Genomic DNA, 8,759 nt, shown 5'->3' with positions numbered 1-8,759 from the left:
ATTATGATAAGTATATGGACCATGGTAAAAAAATAAATTTGCTATAAAGTTGTTCTATTTTCTTTTATATTATAAAGGGTGACGAATCGAAATTAAATATATCCTATCTGTCCAGTAGGATCAAACTACACAGTGTGCAAAATTTACAAATAATTGGTTCTGTAGTTTAGGAGTTCACCGCAGAATAACAATGTGAAACAAAGTTTTTATATTATATAAAGATTGTGCATGTTTTAAGGCGTTTTTTTTGTAATTTTTTGATTTTACAAGTATATTTAGTTCCTTAGTAAAAATTATCGAACATTTGCATAATACCCTTCTTATTCAAGAGTAGCAAAATATTATGCGTATTATTAAGCCGTGATGGAAGTCAGCCCATATTTCGGACTCAGATTGAAATTCAAATCCATTGATTGAAATCCATTAAAAACTCACTCGAATGAATGTATGTCTATGTATATATGTTTGTATGAACCTATATGTTGTTGTGTACACCTGTACAGCCGGATAGAATATAAAACACTCCCACGCACATGAAAAAGAATGTCCGCCCGTCTAGCTGTCAATGTCTGCCGTTTTGTGTATACTTACAGTGTATTTCAATGGTGTGTAGCGTAAGGGACAATTGTCAATATGTGTTTTATAGTTAGAACTTATTTAGTGCACATACGATGTCAATGTGTTCGGACAAAGCCAGCAGACCTTTCATCCCATTATTTTCAGTTTTCATATGCTTGAGCTTGTGGATGAAGATACTCAACTCAGTGAAGTTGAACTCTGGATGTAGGTGCAACATTTCCATAATCAGTTGTCTGGCGTATTGCTGATCTAACGGGGGAGAGGCCAGCGGGGTGACGATGGCGGTTGGGGCCTTCTTGGTTAGAAAAGGCTTCACCCATGCATTAGTCTTTGGTGGTGGGGCAGGAATGACGTTGGAAGTAGGTTCTACCTTCTTAGCTGAGCCTTTACGTTGACCGCGCCTGCACCTTGGTTTAGAAGCCTTGGAGCACCCGCGATAATTCGCCGGGTCTCCTTCGGACGCATCACATGGAACGCATGCTAGGGGCGCTGCGGCTTGAGTGGGGCGCGAACATTTGGCTGTACCCTGGCTGCCTCGACCTTGGTTGTAGGGAGCTTCAGTGTCTTGTCTAGAGGAGCCAGGGACGGATGTCTCGTTCTGGAGGACCAAACGGGGCGCGTTTGGACCATATAGATCACCCCTGATGTACATGGCGTAAATCTCTGGATACTCACGGGCTATATATTGTCCTAAGTCGATAAAGATATTTCGGCCTTCCATATTTGTATAGAAATCAGCTGCGGAACCCGGAAATAAATATAGTATTTGAAGATAACTTACCACCGGTAGCAGAGGGTACTGACTGACTGTATTTAAAAATAAAAAGATATTGAACTTTAAAAATAAAATGGAGAAACGGGAAAATTTGAAACTACTGGCAAAAAATTATGGATTCGTTGCGTAGCGAGCGGCTCGACGATTCAAAGCTCCAATTAAAACATTTATAATAATAATAGTAATAATAAAGTTAAAATGATAATAGTAAAATAAAAGGATTAGAGGGGAATTTTTTGTCAAATTTATGCAAGAGCGATGAGTACTGACGCGTCGGGGGGCGTGGCCTAAAAGTCCGCTACGCTAAGATAAAAGATTTGGCGCCAAAGAAGTTAGGGAGTAGTGACGTTTTATTAATAATACTTGGAATTAAGTTGAGATAGCACTTAACTAATGAACTTATCTATTTAGCTGCGCCGACACGGTTGACATGCTGGCTGTACCGTATCTCTGCTGCAAGCTGCGCCGACCTCTGGGTATAGCACTGGCAGCGATGCACTACACAATAGCAAAATTAACTTTGAAATTTATTGAAGAGGTCACGGTTGTAGAACCGAAGCAAATCGAAACGATAAAATAGAATATTTATGTGCCTTGATAAACAAAAAATCGAAATTACGTTACGAATTTACCTACGAACTGCTGTAACCGAAGTCAGCTCTTGTAAATTTTAATTTATAATTGAAGATAAAACAAGTTAGGTATAACTTCTTAGTTTGTTACAGTCTCTGTTGACTGTTCACACTTGACAGCACAGAACACTTTATCAATTTACCTACTTTATCACGTACCTAATGACCCTAATGTTTAAACTTTAAATTCTCCATGTTTACAGTACAGCTGATTTTATTGCTTTTTTTTTTTTTATATTAATTCGTTCTTTCGAACAGGCTATAGCCAGGGGCCTTACTGCCTTGTCGTTAGTATTTTCATTTCTTTGGTATTTATTATTTTCACTATTTTGTTTTACAAAAAGTCCAATCCAGTTTTCTCATTTCATCTTACATTATTTCCATTTTCCTTTTCCAATTATGTATATTCGATAGCGAATATTTATAGTAGTTTCTTTCATCAAATCCAATCCAGTCTTAAAGTCATCAGTTATTTTACCATTTCCGTTAATGTATAATTCTCTAAAGAATATTTTCCATATTTTCCTTTTAGTAAGTCCAAATCCAGTAATATAGTCTCTAATAATTTTCCCCTTTTCTTAAAGTCAAATCCAGTGTAATTTGCTTAACTTTTTAGAATAATACCTACCTATTTACATTATCTGTTCAGTTCGCGAATTGCGCTATGCTATTACTAGTTGTATATGTACAAGTTATAACGTATTTACATAATTATAAACAAATTTACAACGTATGTATCTACAAATTACAATGTATTTACAGTACTACATACAAATTTATACAAGGACATATAAGTTGATGTGTCCTTTAATAGATCTATTACTGAGAGCGGGATTATATTGGGTGCACCATATATTTCCAGTAGCTCATCCATCAGCACAAGGCGCTGTATGCCAAAGGACGAACAATCAAAAAAGATGTGATCCAGAGACTGATCTTGTTGCTTATTACAATGGTCACAAAAAGGAGAGGAGACAATTTTTTTGCGATGAAGATGAAAATTCAATCGATAGTGACCAATACGCATTCGTGTTATTGTAGTATAGAACTTTCTGTGAGCGTTATTTTTAAACTTACAAAACCAGGGTGTGCTATTAACGGGATTATCTAACAAAGTATACGAATGAGCCTTATTTTCAACTTCTGTACAATTGTACCAATATCTTCCCCAAAGAAGAGTCATACGCTGTTTTAGATTACTTATTATATCTGTATATGGTATGTTAATGTCTAGATCTTTGCAATCAGGATATAGGGATAGATCGGATATATTAATGATAGTTCTAGCTAGAAAATCAGCGCTTTCGTTTCCTGCTACTCCTATATGGGACGGGACCCAAACGAAATCCACTTTAATATCGATTAAACATAGTTCGAACCACAATTCCTTTATAGCAAAAATGATGTAATTGATGTTAGCACGCATTTTGTTATTTGACAAACTTTTTAACACACTCATACTATCACTAACTATTACCCACTTCTTATTAAGTTGATTTTGTTTCTTAATATGCTTTAAAGCAAAAAGAATAGCGACGGCTTCAGCAGTAAAAATACTGGCATATCTATTAATCTTAAAGCCAATACCCTTCCTAATTTCAGGAAGGTAGATTGCAAAAGAAACATTATTATTGTTTTTTGCGCCATCCGTATAAACAAATTTACAATTAGACCATTCTGACAATAATACATGAACCTCCTCTTTTGAAGTTAAATTTGGATCTATTACAACATTAATTGCAGAATATTTACATCGAAAAGAACCTGCATGGCAGGGAAGTATATCATTATTCCGATGAATATTTAAATCTTGTAGAAATTTAAAAAATGAAGAAAAATCTTGCAAGATAAACAACTGTCTCGGAAATGAAGACGATTGATAAGCAATAAGATTCTTAAGAAGATTGTTCGTCGGCAAGCTATAGAGCTTTAAAATAAATCTTTCTTTAAGATAACTAAATCTAATACACAAAGGAGGAAGGTTGGCCTCGATTTGCATAGCAGCTATTGGGCTAGTTTTAAGTGCACCCAATATTGTACGCATACATTTATTTTGTATTTTATCCAGACTATTAACAATTTTGCTGTCTGCGGCGAAACAATGAAAGCCATATTCAAAATGACTACGAATAAGCGATTTATACAAAATTAACAATATTTTAGGGTCCGCTCCCCACGACGTTGCACACAAAGATTTTAATACATTATAAGCTTTATTCGCTTTAATTATAACACTATCTGTATATTTTTTCCAAGAAAGTTTTGGAGTAAATGTTACACCTAGAAATTTTATGTCACATGAAATAGGCAGTGGAATGCCATTGTATAAAATGGGAGGTAATATGATGCGTTTACGACCAATCACAAAGACTTTTGATTTGGTTGGATTTACATTTAAATTAAGATAAGAAAAGTATTGATATAAATTTACAAGTGCTTTATTAATAGTAGCGGCTAAATTAATCAGATCAACTCCCGATACATAGACGACTAAGTCATCTGCATACTGTAGGTTTACTATATTTGGCCCCAAAATAAGGTTCAATCGTCTTATGTACATAATAAAAATTAAAGGAGACAATATTCCCCCCTGACAAACACCTAGAGAAGAAAGTCGTGGTCCATACAAATGTTTATTAAATTTTACATATACTTTTCTGTCAGTCAAAAAGGATTGCATCCAATTTATTATTTTACCTGGTATCCCTAACATTGATAACTCGTCACAAAGCACGGCAATATTTACACTATTGAAGGCACCTGAGATGTCAAAAAATACAGACAAAAGATATTGATTACTTGCTAAACATTGATGCGCATCAAGCTGTAACTGCGCTATACTCTCCCTAGAAGACCGACCTTTGCGAAAACCAAACTGATTATTAGGCAAAAGACAATTTTGTTCTATAAAGAACTCGAGACGTTGTTTTAGAAGCTGCTCAAATATCTTCCCAACACAAGACGTGAGAGCTATAGGTCTATAAGAGTCAGGTAACATTTTATTTTTGTCTGGCTTTAAAACTGGGATTAAACAGTCTGTTTTCCATTCTGCAGGAATAGTATTCTCCTTCCATAGGCGATTAAGATTATTTAAAAAGATGTTGAGACTGTGGCAATTAAGTTTTTTGAGTAAAATATATGGAATGGTATCAAGACCGAAAGATGTATCTCTTCTAGTAAATAAAGCGGATTTTAGTTCTTGTAAAGAAAAAGGCTCTATCAAATATTTATTACTATCATTAACAACATTTACATAGTTAGTTAACTCATTTGATACAAAGTCAGAAGTATACTTTTGTAGAAAATCTGGAATCCAACTATCATTCAACACACTGTCAGGAATGTAAGTTTTGTTAAATTTGCGCATGTATTTCCAAATTGAAGACAAAGGAGTACAACGATTAAATGAATTGCACAAGCCTATCCAGCTATTTCTTCTTTCACTTTTTAAGATAAGTTTTTTTAAAGACCGCAATCTCTTAAACTCCACATAATTTTCATCAGTGGAGTTGTTTTTAAAATTAATGTAACCATTTTTAGCATTTAAAACTGCTTCTGTACACCTCTGATTCCACCAAGGCGACCAAGGATATTTAAAAGATTTTTGTGAACAAGAACTAGTAGCACTATTACTATTAGAACTTTTGGAAAACAGACAGCTAGGGATTGACTGCTTGGCAGCAGAAAGTAAAATATTACAAAAGGAATTAAAAGCATCTATTGAAGATAAAGTGTCAAATTTAACATCATCCAAATAAGAAACAACTAAGTTACTATACATATTCCAATTCACCTGCTTATAATTAGGGTGAGTGGGCAAATGTAGATTATTACATAATGTGTTTTGCAAACTAATACTATCACTACTTACTGCCATTTTTATTATTACAGGGAGATGATAACTACTGCCCAGAGGACTGTCAATAACTGACCAGTCACATAAAAGAGCCAAAGATGGAGTTACCAAAGTCAAGTCAAGAGCATTAGGACGCCAAGATGGAGATCCTATTGTGGTAGCTTGACCATTATTCAGAATAACAAGACCATTCTCATCTATAACCTCTAAAACATCTTTACCTCGAGGCAATGTATCAACACATCCCCACAACATGTGATGAGCATTGAAATCACCTGCAAATATCATTGGCTCTGGAATGGACTTAATTAAACTGTTTAAATTGTTTTTATTAAATGGAGGATTTGAATTGGAAGGACTGTAAAAACTCACAATACTCAGTTCTTTGTTATTAATTTTAATTTTAATGCAAACATTTTGTAGAGCACTATCATAATATGTATTTATGTTAGAAAATGTGATATTATTATGAATAAAAATTGCTACACCATTGTGTTTATTACCACAATCATTCCTTATTGTGTTATAGCCTTTTATTAAAAAATACTGATGTGGTTTTAACCAAGTTTCCGAAATTATAGCAATATGGATATGATTTTCATATAAAAACCTTGTAAAAATAAGCCTATTACTAATAATACTTTGAGCGTTCCACTGCACTATATTCAATGTATCCATAATAACAATTAACTAGGTGTCTTTTTTCTAAAAGTGTTATTCAGAATTTCCTTAATACTATTTGAATTTATAGTTAACTTATCTTTATTTGTACAAATTTGTAAAACTGCTTCAACCAAGAGGTTCATAAATTTGTCAGATTTTATAAGATTGCTCAGGTGTGTGTCAATATACTTTGAGTTTAATTGAGGGAAAGCAGATTCATTGAAGAGATCTGAGTATCTAACACTACGGGACTTCACTTTGTTTTCTTCAATTTTTTGTTTTTTCAGAGGACAGGTAGATGAGATAGCTATGTGATCTCCACCACAGTTGGCACATTTTGTTAAAGTTTTTGGACACATTTTAAAATTGTGATTGTCAGAACATACGGAACAAACTTCATTGTTTCTACAAAATTTAGCAATATGGCCAAATTTCATACAGCGTAGACACTGTTTAATAGGGGGTACATATACATGCCTCCAGTGATCAAGTGTTACATACTCAGGTAACAACGTTGATGCAAATGTGACTGCAACAGTTTGCGTTGGAACAAAGGAGACAACACCCTGTGGGTCCTTTACTCGCCGCATGAACCTTCTCACAGCAATAACTTTTTTACTCGATGCAATTAATTGATGAATTTTTTTGTTGGAGTAATCAGTGGGAACAGAAGTAAGAACTCCAGTGACCTCCGTTTCAGAAGCCGGAATTGAGGCAACCATCTCCAACTCGCTAAGTAACTTTTCATTTTTTAAAAATACATTCGCATTGTTAGGCAGGTCAAAGGTAACACCAACTTTAAAAGCATTAACGGACCTCAGGTGCAACACACCCGATACGCAATGCCTCCTGATTCCATTTGACAGACCCAACCTGTCCTTGTCTGATATTTTGACTTCACCCTGCTTGCGATTGAGAAATACAATAAATTCCTTCTTATTTGAATTTTCGTCGTATAACCTATAATAATTTGTCGCTCTATAAGGGGTATACTTCTCTTTATCCTTTCTTCTTACAATGAGACGTTCAGTCACCTCCGCGTCAGATACCGAGGATTCGGATAGGGGAAGTTCGTCTGCTGGTTCTGCGTCGCTCTGGCCGTTCTTCGGCCTTTTACCTGTACGCTTCCCCATGGCGATGGGGAAGCGCACTTAACAATTTATATATACAAAAATCGAATATTTATAAACCAGGATAAACAATTTACAAGTATGAAAAATATATGCACTATGAACAATAATTTAAACAATTTTTTTTTGTATAAGCGCGCCTTCCTTCGTTCACTCGTTCCCGCCTGATTTTATTGCGTCTGACATTTGCATTTTTTTTTTATTTATTTAATGGCACGGAGTGCAAGTCAATAAGCCTTTTGCATTCTTTCCTAAGGTTGGCATTACTCTAAGTCTAAAGCTCCTCTTATAGCTTAGCGTTCGTTATCTTGTAGGTGCCAGAACGTAAAATAGGGTTACCCCCAATTGGTTTTAGAGTCAGATCAGTCATAGTCTCTATTTTTATAGTCTAGATAAATTGTGATTTGAATTCATTAAAATATGATTTGATATATGATGAACTCGTGCAGAGTTTTTTTTATTTAAATTAATACATTAATACGTTATTTGGAGGACAAGTTTTTTGCAGTGATGCCACGGTGACGATAAATAATTATAAAAGTTACTTTACTAAAACTTATTTACAAAAAGAATTATATTGAAAATAAGCAACATAATAATAGCTCTTGTTACCCTGTAGAAAATAAATGCCACCTATCATTTCTGAGCAATTTAAATGTTTTTGTATTTTTTTCTTCAATAAATTTTATTTCACCGGAAAGTCCTATGAAAATTAGATCAGTCGTTCCGGAGATTAACCGAGATTAGCAAGCAGACGGGCAAAATTATTGTTTTATAGTTATTTTGACATTAAAACAATTTTTATTTATTTGTAAAATACTGGTTCAATTGTCGTAAATATAAATGTTTAGTAATATATTATAATTTTTTTAAACAAAATATTTTTTTTTAGGTACCTATTATCTGTTTTTGAATTGCAGTAATCTTCAAAGTTAGCCAAAAATAAAGTAATGGACTCCGAAAGCTTCGACCTATTCCTAGACCTTTAGCTAGCTGCGAGCAGTCGGAATCATCTCTTTGGCAATAATCCTTCTTCAATTTTTTTTTAACAAATCGTTATATGTGATTGTTGGAAACTGTATATAGTTTAAATGTAAAATGTGTAATATGTATGGAACTTTTTT

This window comes from Leptidea sinapis, chromosome 15, assembly GCF_905404315.1.
Source record: "Leptidea sinapis chromosome 15, ilLepSina1.1, whole genome shotgun sequence".
NCBI lineage: Eukaryota > Metazoa > Arthropoda > Insecta > Lepidoptera > Pieridae > Leptidea > Leptidea sinapis.
The sequence above is the reverse complement of the archived record's forward strand: the minus strand, read 5'-3'. Positions refer to the sequence as shown.